At 42.1% G+C, this 20,204-nt stretch overlaps 2 long non-coding RNA genes and 1 pseudogene across 3 annotated transcripts in view; 2 read left to right on the top strand and 1 right to left on the bottom strand.

Annotated features, from left to right (window-relative positions):
• Window positions 1-3,070: 3,070 nt before the first annotated feature.
• Window positions 3,071-20,204, top strand: part of LOC308676572 (L-fucose dehydrogenase-like) — a 40,834-nt pseudogene continuing 23,700 nt past the window's right edge. Inside the window, exon 1 of the transcript in view lies at window positions 3,071-3,220. The product of the transcript in view is annotated as an L-fucose dehydrogenase-like (transcript). The remainder of the gene's footprint in view (window positions 3,221-20,204) is intronic.
• LOC308676573 lies at window positions 5,852-6,778 on the top strand. Its single transcript, XR_014028322.1, has 3 exons — window positions 5,852-6,213; window positions 6,306-6,392; window positions 6,498-6,778. It is a non-coding gene; the product is annotated as an uncharacterized lncRNA (long non-coding RNA).
• On the bottom strand, window positions 13,241-14,167 carry LOC308676575. Its single transcript, XR_014028324.1, has 3 exons — window positions 13,806-14,167; window positions 13,627-13,713; window positions 13,241-13,521 (listed from the first exon to the last, which is right to left on the bottom strand). It is a non-coding gene; the product is annotated as an uncharacterized lncRNA (long non-coding RNA).

Here is a 20,204-nt window from a genome sequence, read left to right as displayed (position 1 = left end):
TAAACACTAAGCCTTTCCATGTGTGAATTATTCCAATTTGTATAATCAATAAACATTTTAACGTAATATATCTCTGAGCCTTTGCCTGTTCATTGAGTGGTGCTGACAGATTAGGACATGGGCTGCCAAACTTGGCCATTTTATGACTTGTGGACTTCAATTCCCAGAATTCTGGAATTGAAGTCCACAAGTCATAAAACGGCCAAGTTTGAAGACCCCTGGATTAGGATTTGGAAACAGTCATTCACTTTGCAACAGGAAAGATTTCAAAACTAACATCTGAAAAGTTGTTCTACATTCCAAGTAAGTGAAATCAGTAACTTCAATGCCTAGCAAGAGACTTCCTTTCCACTTTTAATTTAGCTACACTGTTTTATACTCCAAATAATTTGTCTTATCTATTCTTTATAAGTTCACTTTAGAATGTAAAGATTTTTTCAATGTACAGATCTAAGAAAATGTCTCTCAGCATTATACCACCTAAGCTACTTCCAAATAATAAATAATGAAGAATACTTTATACCCAGTTTCCCTTTTATATATACATACACATATGCTTACAAGAAACAAAAGAAATAGGAATAATTGGATCTTGGGGGAACATGTATTAGAAGCAATGAAACAATAACATTTTGGCCAATTCATCCCATTCTCTTTTTAAGAAGTAGCTAGATAGTCACTTATCTGAAATGCTTGAGCAGACTAGAAGACCTCCAAGGTCCCTTCCAGATTTCTATTCTATTCTATTCTATTCTATTCTATTCTATTCTATTCTATTCTATTCTATTCTATTCTATTCTATTCTATTCTATTCTATTCTATTCTATTCCATGAGTCTTTTGACAGGTGCCTTTTCTTTTTTTTAAAGCAATGTTCTATCTACAAATTATATTGTGTTCAGACAGTGATAATCCAGCAGCAGAATTCCAACTTATCTCCTTTGGCTTCCTAGTTTTGCGAGTGGAACATTACTTGAGAAAATCAATCTGAAAATGGAATGAATTTGCCAAAATGTGGTTCAGCAATTCAGAGAATATTGAAACATATTTTTCCAGCAGGAACTCAGGATAATATGTCCTGTAGGCATTTGCCTGCTTCTAGAGTTCTGTCGGTCAACTCCTATTAACTGAAAGGATCAAAAGAGGAATCACTGTAGAGGAGTTCCCCAATTTTGCTTAGCAACAGAAATTTTGGGCTCAGTTGAGGTCATAAGTCAAGGACTACCTGTAAACTAAAGTCAAGAATTTACCCAATCTACCTATCTACATCTCATCTCATCTCCTCTGAATACACCCAAAACATTTTAGAGCCACTGGAAACAATCCTGATTATTTTAGCCTTTCACGTGCCCAACTGCAGCAAAATGGAGATGGGAAATAGGATGCCAGCCAATCCTTACTCTGGTTTGCATCATGAGGGGAAAAATTTGGTGAAGAGGGATGATGAATTCAACAGGCTGAAGCGTGAGATGAAGGCCAAGGGATATGAGAGGGGAAATGACTTTACATATCTTTACCAGGTAAGTACAAGTAAGAAGCCTCCTCTCTTTGTTTGATTCCTTTTCATCGATAATTGATGTAATTGGTCTGCATCCTATCAGCAACCAGGAAGACACAACTTTTGGAGAGTTAGTGGCAGCACTCAGTCTTGAATGAAATGCTGGAGACCATGCTGGCATGGGTCTGGATTACCTTAGGGAGCACCTACTACCAGCATCAGTCTCCCATCGTCCTGTGCGAGCCCACAGGGAGGGCCTCCTTAGGGTTCCGCCGGTTAGAGATTGCTGGCGGGTGATTCCCAGGGGGAGGGCGTTCTCTGTGAGTGCGCCCGCCCTTTGGAACGAACTGCCGATGGAGCTTCGGACTGGCCCCGACCTTCGTTCTTTTCGCCGGGACTTAAAAACCTGGTTGTTCGAATTGTCTGGCCTGGACTGAGGGATTTTAAATTTTAAAGTATTTAATTAAATTATATTAAATTATATTAAATTAATTTTAAAATTTTAATTTTATTGTTATTAGTAATTGTGGGCCTGTACTAATTTAATTCTATTTTATTCTTTTTTGTACTGTTTTAATTGCCCTGTGAACCGCCCTGAGTCCTTCGGGAATAGGGCGGTATATAAATTCAACTAATCGGAAACGACTAGCACGCATGTGCGGGGGAACCTTTACCTTTACCTTACTAATAAATAAATAAATAAATAAAATATTCCAAAAGCTAGGTATTGTCAGGGCAAAATTAAACTTCATGCCACTCCATCTTCATGTGAGTTTCATTAAGATGAAATTAATGCAGTCCACATTGTTTCCCATTTATTTAATAAGATTTCTCTCATATAATAAAGATTCCAATTTAGCAGCATCTTTTGGAAGGTCCTGAGTGTGGACCACAAATCCTGCAGTGGTTAACTGCGGTCCATGAAACTCCAGTTTCATAAAACTTATAAAATTACAACTAGTTTAGAGCAGAGTTTCTCAATTGTGCCAACTTTAAGATGTGTGGACTTCAACTCCCAGAATTCCCTAGCAAACACAGAATCTAGTCTAATCTCCTGCTCAAGGCAGGAGACTCTATATATCCCAGCCAAATGACTGTCCAGTCTATTTTTGAAAACCTCCAGTGATGGAGCATTCCCAACTCCCCTCAGAAAATTTCTCCTTACTTCTAGGTTGGACCTCTCTTTAGTAAGCTTCCACCCATTACTTCTTGTCCTGCCCTCTGGTGCCTTGGAGATTGTGTCAATCTCCTCTTCTCAATGACAGCCCCTTAAGTACTGGAAGATGGTTATCATGTCCCCGCCCATCCTTCTCTTTGATAGAGTAAGCATGCTTTTAATTTTCATATTTTAACTCTGTACCCTGATCTATGATTGTACACAAATGATGAAATAAATAAAATTACTGCACTCCTATTCCCCCTTACTGCTTCGGAGTAATCTCTTCCAAACGCGGAAGTGAATTATGATGTTTTCCCCCCCTAATAAAAACAGCTGAGAACAAAAAGACTCAATTTCCCAGCATGCCGCTGGCGAAGGAGCGTGCGTAAGTGTCGGAACCACGGGAGACTGAAACTTTGTGTCCGAAAATTAGCTGGCTCGCTTGGAAACTGGGATTGATTTCGATCGCAACCGGAATGGCAAGTGGGCAGCGGTACCCAGACAAGGTCGTCATAGTAACGGGGGGAACCAGCGGCATTGGCGAAGGCATCGTGAGAGAATTTGGTGAGATTAGGGAGATGGAGTGGGAAGAGGAGCAGGGAGATTTTACCAAAAAAAAAAGTCTTCGGATCTTCAGTGCAGCGTCTGACATGAAACTTTTATCCTCAAAACTAATGTGTTGGCTGGCTCAGGAATTCTGGGAGTTGAAGTCCACGAGTCATAAAAGAGCCAAGGTTGCCTACCCCTGGTCTAGACGAAATTTGGAGTGAAAGAGGTGAACTCGGTATGTGCTCAGAGGCACGATTGTCTGGACTGTCTACATTCAAGGAACTCCCATTCCCCCCCCACCCTCCCCCAGCAGCATCTGCTATGGGGGGGACTACACCTGAACAGCGTTGCCATTTAGTTAGAGGTTTAGCCTACATAAATTCATTAGATTTTAAGATGCTATTAAAGAAAATGAAAGAATCTTTTTCGGCTGAAACATGGCTCTGTCTTGTAATCAGAGGGTTTGGTGTTTTGTGTGAATCCAACCGTGGTGTAAACTGCAGGACTTTGGAATGTGTGTTTTTCCCCAATTATCAGTTCCTGTGACAGAGTTCAGCCTTTTTAGCATGAGCCCCTCTGTTCAAAGATTAACTGCAAGTCAGTGTACACAGTGTTGCTCAATCAGTCAGCTGGAGAATTCTGGGAGTTGAAGTCCACACAGCTAAAATTTGCCAAGGTTGAGAAAGGCTTCACTAGCAGAACCAATTCTGCCTGTGGTGTCAGAAAGCCCTTTCCGTCCAGGAAACAGACTGAATCAACATCCTGTCTCTCTGACAGGCACACACACACAAGTAGTATAAGTACATACAAACTTTTAATGGATCTTATCAGTAGTTTTGATCAGTGACGTCATCAAAGTAAACAAAGCCACGTGCTGATTACGTCACCAGGCCATGCCCATAAATGGAAGTGACGTTCGCACCCCTCCTCCCCGGAAGTGACGTGCATAATCCACACCCCACCCCTCATGGTACAGGACTCACAAGGCCATAACCCTAGCCGGATATGACGTGTCTGCCCAACCCCATCAAAATAAGCATGGGTAACCCTAGCAGATAAGGTGTGATATAAGGTGATAGCCCTATTTCCAGATGGTGCTTGCCAAACCTAATCCCATCAACAAACATGTGGCGGTCAAGCTTCTGTGTACTTGATTACATTAGCCCTAGACTAATTCCATGGACGTGCAAATCCAAAAGAAACACAGAAACACAGCTGGTTTTTTACCTTTGTAAAAATCTAAAGACTTATATTTTGGCATTTGCAACTCCCTCGAATTCATATGTACGCGTAACCGTTCATAGCAGAGATTTAATAAAATTTATTCTAACCTTACAGCAAAAGCGAAGCGTTTCTGAATGGCCAGAACAGATTGATGTATTAGGTATGTGTATTGTGGGCATGTCTGGACATGTCATTCCCCGTGATTCTGGACAGGCACAAGGCTCAAGGACGTGTCATAGCATGCGTGAGGATGTTGTACAGGCAGGTCTGAACAGCTAGCAAATTAATTCCAGCAGTCTTTTGAAGATGGCAAATATTGATGGTGATTTGTTTGATGTAAATTTGACCCCCAAACCTCCCAAGCGTAGACGTAGAATAAGAAAAGGACCTGACCTACGTGGCGTCGTGGAAGACAACAAATTTATAAAGCCTTGTTGTTGCAGATTCTGCAAAACATCAAATGGTAAGTAAATATAAAAATTAAGAAAACAGTATTTTTGATTAGTTGAAACAGCTAGACTAATTCTACCTTATTTCCTGTTTTAGAAACGGTGGAATCTCAAAATGCCAGCATGCATCAGATTCTGAAAGCATGTATCATTAAAGTATTACACCATTGTTTAATGGGGTGCCTACAATCAGATGAAGACCATACGGATGGAACTAGTGAAACAGAGCTTATCAAAGTAAACAAAGCCACGTGCTGATTACGTCACCAGGCCATGCCCATAAATGGAAGTGACGTTCGCACCCCTCCTCCCCGGAAGTGACGTGCATAATCCACACCCCACCCCTCATGGTACAGGACTCACAAGGCCATAACCCTAGCCGGATATGACGTGTCTACCCAACCCCATCAAAATAAGCATGGGTAACCCTAGCAGATAAGGTGTGATATAAGGTGATAGCCCTATTTCCAGATGGTGCTTGCCAAACCTAATCCCATCAACAAACATGTGGCGGTCAAGCTTCTGTGTACTTGATTACATTAGCCCTAGACTAATTCCATGGACGTGCAAATCCAAAAGAAACACAGAGACCTGTGTTTTTGGGAAACAAAACCCTGCTTTTGGGGGGGTGATAATTAAAAAAAGCTTTTTATTTCTAATCATTCTAGCCTAATGATGCTTTTAATTTTTGTGGAGTTTTAAAAATCAATACCTCAAAAGCTGGGGGTGGGGGGGAAAAAGGATCACCTAAAAGGCTTCCAGGGTTTGCATTTAAACCAGGCAATTTTAAAAACATTTTCCCTGAATGTAGGGGGAAAAAACCACAGGCCTTTTAAAGCCCACAGCTGGTTTTTTACCTTTGTAAAAATCTAAAGACTTATATTTTGGCATTTGCAACTCCCTCGAATTCATATGTACGCGTAACCGTTCATAGCAGAGATTTAATAAAATTTATTCTAACCTTACAGCAAAAGCGAAGCGTTTCTGACTGGCCAGAACAGATTGCTGTATTAGGTATGTGTATTGTGGGCATGTCTGGACATGACCTGTAAGCTCGTGCTATAGAGCATGCGCGTGGCCACAGACAACTCGGAAACTTTAAAGCGTAGATCTATTTTAACAGCGTCATGGGAACTTGTGAAGGAAATAATAAAAAGGGTGTAGAACCTGCTGCATCTTGGTTGGCGACACAATCTCTTTGGAAAGATTTCCATAAGATGAGCTGTGATGTTCGTGATGAAACCCCGGACTACTCCTGGTCTACCTTGTCTGAATGTCGCTTGCCCTGTTGTAACGTGCGGGAGATGGCGTGTCGTGAAGATGAGGCCATACCGCGTAAGTAAAAACCTGTTATGTGTTCAAATGTGTAAAGCGCAATAACCCCACCGTTAACAATGTGATTGCTAATGGCTAAATACATTTTCCAGGTTCTGTTCCGGGGTATAGCTATAATGCCGGCGCCTCCTTAATAACAAACGTCTCAAGTGATGAAGAGGATGCAGAGGTCGATCTAGGTAAATGAATTGTCTTTTTACTATGCATGCTGCCATTAATATTATATAATAAAAGGAGAGTTAAAGAGGGTTTTACTAATGGATTATTTTTGCATTTTTAAACAGGTGGGTACCCCGGATATTACCTAGCCCCGTCTCTGTCTGATTGTCCATGCTGTCTACAGATTGATCTCAAAAGAGATACTCCAAATGACTGCTATATAGAATGTGATTGTGGCGCATCGAATTGTATATGTACAATGCCTACAGAGAATGAAGATACTGATGATACAGATGACCCCGGTAATGATAGTAATGATGAAGGATATTATTCTGTAAATGAACGTGATGATAATTGCGTCTAAATTACAAATAAAAGGTTTGTGCTAAACCGCAGTGTGTTTATTGTAAGGTTTGAACGGTGCAGAATGAAGTGTGAAAATGTACTAAAGGAACTGTATTATACGCCGGAAGGTCCAGGTAGCTATGGTGGAGTAAAACCCCTATTTGAGGCTGGGAGGAAACGCTTTAAAAACTTAACCTTGAGGCAAGTCAAGACATGGCTTTCCGGTCAAGAAGCTTATACCCTGCATAAGCCTGCAAGAATAAAATTCTCCAGGAACGCTACAATAGTTTCCTGCATAGATTGCCAATGGCAGGCTGACCTTGTGGATTTATCAGGATTTGCCTCTGAAAACAGCGGCACAAAATTTATTTTAACGGTAATCGATGTACTTTCCAAATATGCTTGGGCAGTCTGTTTAACCGATAAGTCTGGACGAGGGGTTGCCGGTGCTTTCCAAAGTATATTCCAATCAGGAAGGGCGCCCAGAAAGCTGCAGTCAGATGCCGGGAAAGAGTTTTTAAACAAGCCTGTAAAGAAGCTTTTTGAACGCTATGGCATACATCACTTTGTCACACATAGTGAAACTAAAGCAGCGGTTATAGAGAGGTTTAATAGAACTCTGAAAAACAAGCTGTGGAGATTTTTCACAGCTAAAAATACGCACAGGTATGTGGATGTATTACCAGCCCTCATGCGGAGTTACAATAGCGCTTACCATCGCAGTATCCGGACAGCCCCCAACATGGTGAAACACTCTAATGAAAAAGATGTGTGGATGCGTCTATATGGGAATATTTTAAAATCGGACAGAAAGGCAGAAAACTTTAATGTGGGGGATCACGTTAGGATATCCAGGCTAAAGGGGAAGTTTGAAAAGGGGTATCAGCAAACCTTTACAGATGAAACATTTATCGTCAAAGAAAGGGTTAGGCGGAGAGAAAGGGATGTATATAGATTAATGGATTATGCAGAAGAGCCGGTACAAGGGTCTTTTTACCCAGAAGAGCTGCAAAAAATTCCTAGTGATCAAGAACGCGTCTACAGAATTGAAAAAATATTACGGAAAAGAGGGAGGGGTAAACAAAGAGAATTCCTGGTTAAATGGCAGGGGTGGCCAGAAAAGTTCAACAGTTGGATTAAGGAGTCTGAAGTACAACATCTTTGATATGGAGGAGTTTTACATCACCCTACCCAGCAATGCATCAGCAGCAATTTTCCCCCAAAACAAAAATTCTAATTTTACCATACAATTAGCGAGAGCGCTGGATCTTCCAGGAGCGTGGGAAGTAGCGCTAGCAGAGATACAGTATCCGCATAGTTGGTACACATTAACTTCACCTGGATATTTTGAAATTGCTAACGAGAGAAAGAGATGGCATTTTTCTTTGAGAAGCGGGTACTATAACAGCATCCGTCACCTGTTAGAAAATATGAACAAGCTTATATCAAACGCCAAGGATGGACCTAAGACAACCCTACATTATGATTCGGTGGGACGAAAAATTAATCTTAAAGGAGACGAACTTCATAGTGTTAATAGTTTCTTGTAATTAATTCTGCTGAGTTCTTCACCCCTTTTGACCAGTCCACCCTCATATCAAGAAAAAAATATAATACAACTTTCATGTGATTTGTAAAACACCTTTTATTATAAATTTCATAGCGTTAACAGTTTCTTGTAATCTATTTCTGTTACATTCTGACATATGATCCTCTTCAGAGACAATGGCAATTTGGCTTCAATCTTTGACATTAATGACAGCGGATAATGCATAAGAGCTATACGATATATAAATTTCTTGAGCTCCCCAAGGGAATCCCTGGTGAAATATAAGTTATTCACTTTGTCAGAAATACTGACGATGACCCAGAGAACATGAGGCATAGAAAGTCTAAAGCATAAGCTGCTAATAAGCTCTGTTTCACTAGTTCCATCCGTATGGTCTTCATCTGATTGTAGGCACCCCATTAAACAATGGTGTAATATTTTAATGATACATGCTTTCAGAATCTGATGCATGCTGGCATTTTGAGATTCCACCGTTTCTAAAACAGGAAATAAGGTAGAATTAGTCTAGCTGTTTCAACTAATCAAAAATACTGTTTTCTTAATTTTTATATTTACTTACCATTTGATGTTTTGCAGAATCTGCAACAACAAGGCTTTATAAATTTGTTGTCTTCCACGACGCCACGTAGGTCAGGTCCTTTTCTTATTCTACGTCTACGCTTGGGAGGTTTGGGGGTCAAATTTACATCAAACAAATCACCATCAATATTTGCCATCTTCAAAAGACTGCTGGAATTAATTTGCTAGCTGTTCAGACCTGCCTGTACAACATCCTCACGCATGCTATGGCACGTCCTTGAGCCTTGTGCCTGTCCAGAATCACGGGGAATGACATGTCCAGACATGCCCACAATACACATACCTAATACAGCAATCTGTTCTGGCCAGTCAGAAACGCTTCGCTTTTGCTGTAAGGTTAGAATAAATTTTATTAAATCTCTGCTATGAACGGTTACGCGTACATATGAATTCGAGGGAGTTGCAAATGCCAAAATATAAGTCTTTAGATTTTTACAAAGGTAAAAAACCAGCTGTGGGCTTTAAAAGGCCTGTGGTTTTTTCCCCCTACATTCAGGGAAAATGTTTTTAAAATTGCCTGGTTTAAATGCAAACCCTGGAAGCCTTTTAGGTGATCCTTTTTCCCCCCCACCCCCAGCTTTTGAGGTATTGATTTTTAAAACTCCACAAAAATTAAAAGCATCATTAGGCTAGAATGATTAGAAATAAAAAGCTTTTTTTAATTATCACCCCCCCAAAAGCAGGGTTTTGTTTCCCAAAAACACAGGTCTCTGTGTTTCTTTTGGATTTGCACGTCCATGGAATTAGTCTAGGGCTAATGTAATCAAGTACACAGAAGCTTGACCGCCACATGTTTGTTGATGGGATTAGGTTTGGCAAGCACCATCTGGAAATAGGGCTATCACCTTATATCACACCTTATCTGCTAGGATTACCCATGCTTATTTTGATGAGGTTGGGCAGACACGTCATATCCGGCTAGGGTTATGGCCTTGTGAGTCCTGTACCATGAGGGGTGGGGTGTGGATTATGCACGTCACTTCCGGGGAGGAGGGGTGCGAACGTCACTTCCATTTATGGGCATGGCCTGGTGACGTAATCAGCACGTGGCTTTGTTTACTTTGATGACGTCACTGATCAAAACTACTGATAAGATCCATTAAAAGTTTGTATGTACTTATACATACAAACATAAGTACATACAAACATACTTATACATACAAACATAAGTTCTTACAAACTTTTAATGGATCTTATCAGTAGTTTTGATCAGTGACGTCATCAAAGTAAACAAAGCCACGTGCTGATTACGTCACCAGGCCATGCCCATAAATGGAAGTGACGTTCGCACCCCTCCTCCCCGGAAGTGACGTGCATAATCCACACCCCACCCCTCATGGTACAGGACTCACAAGGCCATAACCCTAGCCGGATATGACGTGTCTGCCCAACCCCATCAAAATAAGCATGGGTAACCCTAGCAGATAAGGTGTGATATAAGGTGATAGCCCTATTTCCAGATGGTGCTTGCCAAACCTAATCCCATCAACAAACATGTGGCGGTCAAGCTTCTGTGTACTTGATTACATTAGCCCTAGACTAATTCCATGGACGTGCAAATCCAAAAGAAACACAGAGACCTGTGTTTTTGGGAAACAAAACCCTGCTTTTGGGGGGGTGATAATTAAAAAAAGCTTTTTATTTCTAATCATTCTAGCCTAATGATGCTTTTAATTTTTGTGGAGTTTTAAAAATCAATACCTCAAAAGCTGGGGGTGGGGGGGAAAAAGGATCACCTAAAAGGCTTCCAGGGTTTGCATTTAAACCAGGCAATTTTAAAAACATTTTCCCTGAATGTAGGGGGAAAAAACCACAGGCCTTTTAAAGCCCACAGCTGGTTTTTTACCTTTGTAAAAATCTAAAGACTTATATTTTGGCATTTGCAACTCCCTCGAATTCATATGTACGCGTAACCGTTCATAGCAGAGATTTAATAAAATTTATTCTAACCTTACAGCAAAAGCGAAGCGTTTCTGACTGGCCAGAACAGATTGCTGTATTAGGTATGTGTATTGTGGGCATGTCTGGACATGTCATTCCCCGTGATTCTGGACAGGCACAAGGCTCAAGGACGTGCCATAGCATGCGTGAGGATGTTGTACAGGCAGGTCTGAACAGCTAGCAAATTAATTCCAGCAGTCTTTTGAAGATGGCAAATATTGATGGTGATTTGTTTGATGTAAATTTGACCCCCAAACCTCCCAAGCGTAGACGTAGAATAAGAAAAGGACCTGACCTACGTGGCGTCGTGGAAGACAACAAATTTATAAAGCCTTGTTGTTGCAGATTCTGCAAAACATCAAATGGTAAGTAAATATAAAAATTAAGAAAACAGTATTTTTGATTAGTTGAAACAGCTAGACTAATTCTACCTTATTTCCTGTTTTAGAAACGGTGGAATCTCAAAATGCCAGCATGCATCAGATTCTGAAAGCATGTATCATTAAAATATTACACCATTGTTTAATGGGGTGCCTACAATCAGATGAAGACCATACGGATGGAACTAGTGAAACAGAGCTTATTAGCAGCTTATGCTTTAGACTTTCTATGCCTCATGTTCTCTGGGTCATCGTCAGTATTTCTGACAAAGTGAATAACTTATATTTCACCAGGGATTCCCTTGGGGAGCTCAAGAAATTTATATATCGTATAGCTCTTATGCATTATCCGCTGTCATTAATGTCAAAGATTGAAGCCAAATTGCCATTGTCTCTGAAGAGGATCATATGTCAGAATGTAACAGAAATAGATTACAAGAAACTGTTAACGCTATGAAATTTATAATAAAAGGTGTTTTACAAATCACATGAAAGTTGTATTATATTTTTTTCTTGATATGAGGGTGGACTGGTCAAAAGGGGTGAAGAACTCAGCAGAATTAATTACAAGAAACTATTAACACTATGAAGTTCGTCTCCTTTAAGATTAATTTTTCGTCCCACCGAATCATAATGTAGGGTTGTCTTAGGTCCATCCTTGGCGTTTGATATAAGCTTGTTCATATTTTCTAACAGGTGACGGATGCTGTTATAGTACCCGCTTCTCAAAGAAAAATGCCATCTCTTTCTCTCGTTAGCAATTTCAAAATATCCAGGTGAAGTTAATGTGTACCAACTATGCGGATACTGTATCTCTGCTAGCGCTACTTCCCACGCTCCTGGAAGATCCAGCGCTCTCGCTAATTGTATGGTAAAATTAGAATTTTTGTTTTGGGGGAAAATTGCTGCTGATGCATTGCTGGGTAGGGTGATGTAAAACTCCTCCATATCAAAGATGTTGTACTTCAGACTCCTTAATCCAACTGTTGAACTTTTCTGGCCACCCCTGCCATTTAACCAGGAATTCTCTTTGTTTACCCCTCCCTCTTTTCCGTAATATTTTTTCAATTCTGTAGACGCGTTCTTGATCACTAGGAATTTTTTGCAGCTCTTCTGGGTAAAAAGACCCTTGTACCGGCTCTTCTGCATAATCCATTAATCTATATACATCCCTTTCTCTCCGCCTAACCCTTTCTTTGACGATAAATGTTTCATCTGTAAAGGTTTGCTGATACCCCTTTTCAAACTTCCCCTTTAGCCTGGATATCCTAACGTGATCCCCCACATTAAAGTTTTCTGCCTTTCTGTCCGATTTTAAAATATTCCCATATAGACGCATCCACACATCTTTTTCATTAGAGTGTTTCACCATGTTGGGGGCTGTCCGGATACTGCGATGGTAAGCGCTATTGTAACTCCGCATGAGGGCTGGTAATACATCCACATACCTGTGCGTATTTTTAGCTGTGAAAAATCTCCACAGCTTGTTTTTCAGAGTTCTATTAAACCTCTCTATAACCGCTGCTTTAGTTTCACTATGTGTGACAAAGTGATGTATGCCATAGCGTTCAAAAAGCTTCTTTACAGGCTTGTTTAAAAACTCTTTCCCGGCATCTGACTGCAGCTTTCTGGGCGCCCTTCCTGATTGGAATATACTTTGGAAAGCACCGGCAACCCCTCGTCCAGACTTATCGGTTAAACAGACTGCCCAAGCATATTTGGAAAGTACATCGATTACCGTTAAAATAAATTTTGTGCCGCTGTTTTCAGAGGCAAATCCTGATAAATCCACAAGGTCAGCCTGCCATTGGCAATCTATGCAGGAAACTATTGTAGCGTTCCTGGAGAATTTTATTCTTGCAGGCTTATGCAGGGTATAAGCTTCTTGACCGGAAAGCCATGTCTTGACTTGCCTCAAGGTTAAGTTTTTAAAGCGTTTCCTCCCAGCCTCAAATAGGGGTTTTACTCCACCATAGCTACCTGGACCTTCCGGCGTATAATACAGTTCCTTTAGTACATTTTCACACTTCATTCTGCACCGTTCAAACCTTACAATAAACACACTGCGGTTTAGCACAAACCTTTTATTTGTAATTTAGACGCAATTATCATCACGTTCATTTACAGAATAATATCCTTCATCATTACTATCATTACCGGGGTCATCTGTATCATCAGTATCTTCATTCTCTGTAGGCATTGTACATATACAATTCGATGCGCCACAATCACATTCTATATAGCAGTCATTTGGAGTATCTCTTTTGAGATCAATCTGTAGACAGCATGGACAATCAGACAGAGACGGGGCTAGGTAATATCCGGGGTACCCACCTGTTTAAAAATGCAAAAATAATCCATTAGTAAAACCCTCTTTAACTCTCCTTTTATTATATAATATTAATGGCAGCATGCATAGTAAAAAGACAATTCATTTACCTAGATCGACCTCTGCATCCTCTTCATCACTTGAGACGTTTGTTATTAAGGAGGCGCCGGCATTATAGCTATACCCCGGAACAGAACCTGGAAAATGTATTTAGCCATTAGCAATCACATTGTTAACGGTGGGGTTATTGCGCTTTACACATTTGAACACATAACAGGTTTTTACTTACGCGGTATGGCCTCATCTTCACGACACGCCATCTCCCGCACGTTACAACAGGGCAAGCGACATTCAGACAAGGTAGACCAGGAGTAGTCCGGGGTTTCATCACGAACATCACAGCTCATCTTATGGAAATCTTTCCAAAGAGATTGTGTCGCCAACCAAGATGCAGCAGGTTCTACACCCTTTTTATTATTTCCTTCACAAGTTCCCATGACGCTGTTAAAATAGATCTACGCTTTAAAGTTTCCGAGTTGTCTGTGGCCACGCGCATGCTCTATAGCACGAGCTTACAGGTCATGTCCAGACATGCCCACAATACACATACCTAATACAGCAATCTGTTCTGGCCAGTCAGAAACGCTTCGCTTTTGCTGTAAGGTTAGAATAAATTTTATTAAATCTCTGCTATGAACGGTTACGCGTACATATGAATTCGAGGGAGTTGCAAATGCCAAAATATAAGTCTTTAGATTTTTACAAAGGTAAAAAACCAGCTGTGGGCTTTAAAAGGCCTGTGGTTTTTTCCCCCTACATTCAGGGAAAATGTTTTTAAAATTGCCTGGTTTAAATGCAAACCCTGGAAGCCTTTTAGGTGATCCTTTTTCCCCCCCACCCCCAGCTTTTGAGGTATTGATTTTTAAAACTCCACAAAAATTAAAAGCATCATTAGGCTAGAATGATTAGAAATAAAAAGCTTTTTTTAATTATCACCCCCCCAAAAGCAGGGTTTTGTTTCCCAAAAACACAGGTCTCTGTGTTTCTTTTGGATTTGCACGTCCATGGAATTAGTCTAGGGCTAATGTAATCAAGTACACAGAAGCTTGACCGCCACATGTTTGTTGATGGGATTAGGTTTGGCAAGCACCATCTGGAAATAGGGCTATCACCTTATATCACACCTTATCTGCTAGGGTTACCCATGCTTATTTTGATGGGGTTGGGCAGACACGCCATATCCGGCTAGGGTTATGGCCTTGTGAGTCCTGTACCATGAGGGGTGGGGTGTGGATTATGCACGTCACTTCCGGGGAGGAGGGGTGCGAACGTCACTTCCATTTATGGGCATGGCCTGGTGACATAATCAGCACGTGGCTTTGTTTACTTTGATAAGCTCTGTTTCACTAGTTCCATCCGTATGGTCTTCATCTGATTGTAGGCACCCCATTAAACAATGGTGTAATACTTTAATGATACATGCTTTCAGAATCTGATGCATGCTGGCATTTTGAGATTCCACCGTTTCTAAAACAGGAAATAAGGTAGAATTAGTCTAGCTGTTTCAACTAATCAAAAATACTGTTTTCTTAATTTTTATATTTACTTACCATTTGATGTTTTGCAGAATCTGCAACAACAAGGCTTTATAAATTTGTTGTCTTCCACGACGCCACGTAGGTCAGGTCCTTTTCTTATTCTACGTCTACGCTTGGGAGGTTTGGGGGTCAAATTTACATCAAACAAATCACCATCAATATTTGCCATCTTCAAAAGACTGCTGGAATTAATTTGCTAGCTGTTCAGACCTGCCTGTACAACATCCTCACGCATGCTATGGCACGTCCTTGAGCCTTGTGCCTGTCCAGAATCACGGGGAATGACATGTCCAGACATGCCCACAATACACATACCTAATACAGCAATCTGTTCTGGCCAGTCAGAAACGCTTCGCTTTTTGCTGTAAGGTTAGAATAAATTTTATTAAATCTCTGCTATGAACGGTTACGCGTACATATGAATTCGAGGGAGTTGCAAATGCCAAAATATAAGTCTTTAGATTTTTACAAAGGTAAAAAACCAGCTGTGGGCTTTAAAAGGCCTGTGGTTTTTTCCCCCCTACATTCAGGGAAAATGTTTTTAAAATTGCCTGGTTTAAATGCAAACCCTGGAAGCCTTTTAGGTGATCCTTTTTCCCCCCCACCCCCAGCTTTTGAGGTATTGATTTTTAAAACTCCACAAAAATTAAAAGCATCATTAGGCTAGAATGATTAGAAATAAAAAGCTTTTTTTAATTATCACCCCCCCAAAAGCAGGGTTTTGTTTCCCAAAAACACAGGTCTCTGTGTTTCTTTTGGATTTGCACGTCCATGGAATTAGTCTAGGGCTAATGTAATCAAGTACACAGAAGCTTGACCGCCACATGTTTGTTGATGGGATTAGGTTTGGCAAGCACCATCTGGAAATAGGGCTATCACCTTATATCACACCTTATCTGCTAGGGTTACCCATGCTTATTTTGATGGGGTTGGGCAGACACGTCATATCCGGCTAGGGTTATGGCCTTGTGAGTCCTGTACCATGAGGGGTGGGGTGTGGATTATGCACGTCACTTCCGGGGAGGAGGGGTGCGAACGTCACTTCCATTTATGGGCATGGCCTGGTGACGTAATCAGCACGTGGCTTTGTTTACTTTGATGACGTCACTGATCAAAACTACTGATAAGATCCATTAAAAGTTTGTATGTACTTACATAAGTCAGGCATGACTCATGACTCACTTAAGATGCTTGGCAATGGAAATTCTAATCCCACTTCTGGTTGTTTAAGTCAAGGGCTACCTGTACAGGACTCCGTGGCTTAAACAGAGTGTTAAGTCACTGGCATATATTCAACTCTTCATACCTAGGCATGCTGAAAGTAGGCTACTGGCTTCTGTTTGTAAAGCACGGGGACCAACCTATTATGTGGGGAACCCACTAATGAAGGCCCCATGTGGCATCCTAGAGAGTACTTAAAACTACAGATACTCCTCAACATACAACCACAATTGACTCTAAACTTTATGTTGCTAAGTGAGATATTTGTGAAGTGAGTTTTTGCCCCATTTTATGAACTTTCTTGCCCCAGTTGTTAAGTGAATCACTGCAGTTCTTAGTTTTGTAACACGGGTTGTTAAATGAATCTGGTTTTCCCCATTGACTTCGCTTATCAGACGGTCGCAAAAGGGGATCCCGTGACCCCGGGACACTGCAAACCATCATAAATCTCAGTCAGTTGTCAAGCATCCGAATATAAATCACATGACCGTGGGGAATGCTGCAATGGGGTCATAAGTGTGAAAAATGATACTAAGTCACTTTTTTCAAAAGCTGGAAGGGACCTTAGAGGTCTTCTAGTCCAACCCCCTGCTCAAGCAGGAAACCCTATTTCAGATAGATGGCTGTCCAGTTAAAAATCATCAGTGATGAAGCACCTAGAGCAGACATGTCAAACCCGTGATGTCACGTGACATCACGCAACATATCGGGACGGTTTTGCCATTGCCGGCAATGGGGTGGGCGTGGCTTCCGGATGAAGCATCCAGCCCGTGGGCCGGCAGTTTGATACCCCTGACCTACAGCTTTGGAAGGCAAGCTGTTGCACTGGCTAATTGTTCTCACTGTTAGGAAGTTTCTCCTTAGTTCCAGGTTGCTTCTCTCCTTGATTAGTTTCCATCCGTTGCTTCTTGTTTTGCCTCCTGGTGGTTTGGAAAATAAGTTGACCCCCCCTTTACTTTGTGGCAGTCCCTCAAATACTGGAACTCTGCTGTCATGTTCTTTCCCCCCCCCCCCCAGTTCTTCTTTTCTCTAGGCTGGCCATACTCAGTTCCTGCAACTGCCGTTGTAACGTCAAACGATCATTAAGTGAACTGTTGTATGTTGAGGACAATCTGTGTATTGAAAGGGCTACAGGCCAGACTGGATAGCTGAAAAAAGCACTTTCCCAAGAAGGCAGCGATGAATTACTTCTGTTATCGTTGCCAGGAGAACATCACAGATCTGTCCAAGTCATCACCAAAAGCTGACTCAAGGGAGCCGTGGCTTTTTTGGTCAAGAACACAGAAGTGAAACAGTTTTATTACGGCCTCTGCAGCTAACAAAGTCAGTATTGTGTACAGGATTTTGGATAGGAAAACACACTGACCACGGAAAAAGTCCAGGTACACAAGAGTCTTTAGTCTTTATACATAGAGCCCGTCTATAAAGGAGATGGATGGTTAAGAAGTTTGGTGTATAAATAAATAGCCCACAGTTAGCAACCATTCATTCAGCCAGCATTCAAATTATGAAGGCCTTTCCGGGTGGTCCTCAAATTGTGCTGAGATAACATGGGTTATGAGCATGATCCAAACGTTTGGGAACTGGCATGCAATTCTTATGGTTGCAGCGTCCCATGTGAGGGGCATTTGTGATCTTCACTGACATAGTCAATGGGGGAAGCCAATGGGAGGTTATCAATGGGGATGAGGTGACATCACACCTAACAATTACAGGGTTCACCTAATGACTGCAGTTGGAACTGCTGTCATAAATCACATGATGTCATGCTTTTACAACTCTCATCACTTAGTGATGGAATTCCCAGTCTCAATTACCGTTGTTAACTGAGGACTATCTGCACCTGTTGGGAAGGGACTGGCAGGAAAAGAAAAAAATATGAGATTATATCCATACAAAACACAAAGGAAAATCATGTGAAGCTTAGGGCTCTTGGGCTGTATCTAAGACAAAGATGATGTTCTGACAACGCCTTGGAAGACGTGTGAATGAGGCATACCAGTGTCCAGAGGCTGTAGAATATTTGTATACAGGTGGTCCTTGACTTACAACTACTCATTTAGTGGCTGTTCAAAGTTACAACGAAAAAGGTGACTTGTGACCATTTTTCACACTTACGACCGTTGCAGCATCCCCACGGCCACGTGATCCAAATTCAAACGCCTGGCAACGGATTCATATTTATGACGGCTGCAGTGGTCTGGGGTCACGCGATCGCCCTTTTGTGACCTTTTTATAAACCAAGTCAATCGGGAAACCAGATTCACTTAACCATGTTAAATAACTCCAGTGATTCACTTAGCAACTGTGGCAAGAAAGGTCGTAAAATGGGGCAAAGCTCACTTAACAAATCTTTCGCTTAGCAACAGAAATGTTGGGCTCAAATGTGGTCGTAAGTCGAGGACTACCTCTACTACTTAAACAAGGCATTTGCTTTCAGGGAAATAAAAGGCAGAACGAGACAACCCAAGAGGCGATGCAGAATTAAGGAGGCTGTGAGTTGTACATTTTGGATCAGGTTTTGCAAAAAAAAAACCCAAACCAAAATGTAACCTCCAGGGACGATACCCTTGCCCAGGGGTAGGCAACCTTGGCTCTTTTATGACTTGTGGACTTCAACTCCCAGAATTCCTGAGCCAGCTGGCTCAGGAATTCTGGGAGTTGAAGTCCATGAGTCATAAAAGAGCCAAGGTTGCCTACCCCTGTGCCTTGCCTATCAGGGATCTGAGTCAGCATTTTACCCACTTAGGTGCATCACCACCCTAACATGGACCTATTCGGGGGGGGGGGGAAGGGGGGGAGGATCAAAAGGCAGGACATACATGCTTGGGACAAATAAAGAAATGCAGCGGCCTATCCTAGTACCTGTGAGGAGTTTTCCCCGCTGCGAAGCCTCTGTTGCCAGCGCATGGGAGAGCTGGATTACTCGCTGTCGCTCCCACTCAGGGGTTGGGGGGCACCGAGGAGGCTTGACTTCCCCAATTTGCACTCCCTCCTTGGGTGATGACTCAGGGGGGGCATTGGGGAGGGGCTGAAGGAGAGATTAAACGATGGGAGGGGAACGTGGCGTGAGCAACACACAGATCTAGGCCCAAGCTCTTGACAAAAGCCACCCCTCGTTTACTGTCTAAAGCTACAGATTAAGCACCCCATCCTTTCCTTCTGCTTTCGATTTACAAAGCCTGGAAGACAAAGCCTTCGGTTTCGCTGGATACGTGTGCAAAATCGTAACACCTCTTGGTGGGAACCTTTCCTTTTCTCAGCCCCCCCCCCACCCTGCCCAAGCGTGAAGCAGCCCCTTTCACTCCTGGCTCCGAAGACCCAGCTGTCTTTATCTGATCCTTTGGCCAGCTTCCTCTTAACAAACCCAATTGGCTGGTTTCCACCACCAGAAAGAGAGTCTAGAAATCTTATCTTTCTCCCGCCCAACTGCCCAATGTATTTTGGCACCTCTCTGGGCCACAGAGCCTCTCTCCCACTTAGCGTCAGGGTGTTTCACTAAAGCGTCCACCCAAGACCCCTGCCGTTCTCTTACGCTCCCCCTCCTCCCCCTCCCCACAAGGCTTCACACCCACCCGGCTAGACCCATGCTTGAGAGTGTCTCGCCAGTGGCCCAGGGGAGTGGGCTGGGCAGCCTCAGATTTCCGTTTGGCCTCCTGGTGCCGCTGCATCCTGTCCAGCTGTTCCTGGGCGCTCATGCGGGACCGCCGAGGGACCGTCGTTTCGGAAGAGGCCACCTGGATGTGAGGGAAGAAGGGAGGGTTGGGAGAAGTCACGGCCCAGGTGCCACACTTTTACCTACAAAGGTTTTTTTTCCCTCTTTAATACTAAAGGTAAGAGGTAAAGGTTCCCCCGCACATGCGTGCTAG

Source organism: Vipera berus, assembly GCF_964194415.1.
Source record: "Vipera berus genome assembly, chromosome: W".
Classification (NCBI taxonomy): domain Eukaryota; kingdom Metazoa; phylum Chordata; class Lepidosauria; order Squamata; family Viperidae; genus Vipera; species Vipera berus.
Note: the sequence above shows the minus strand (reverse complement) of the source record. Positions and strands in the feature narration are given on the sequence as shown.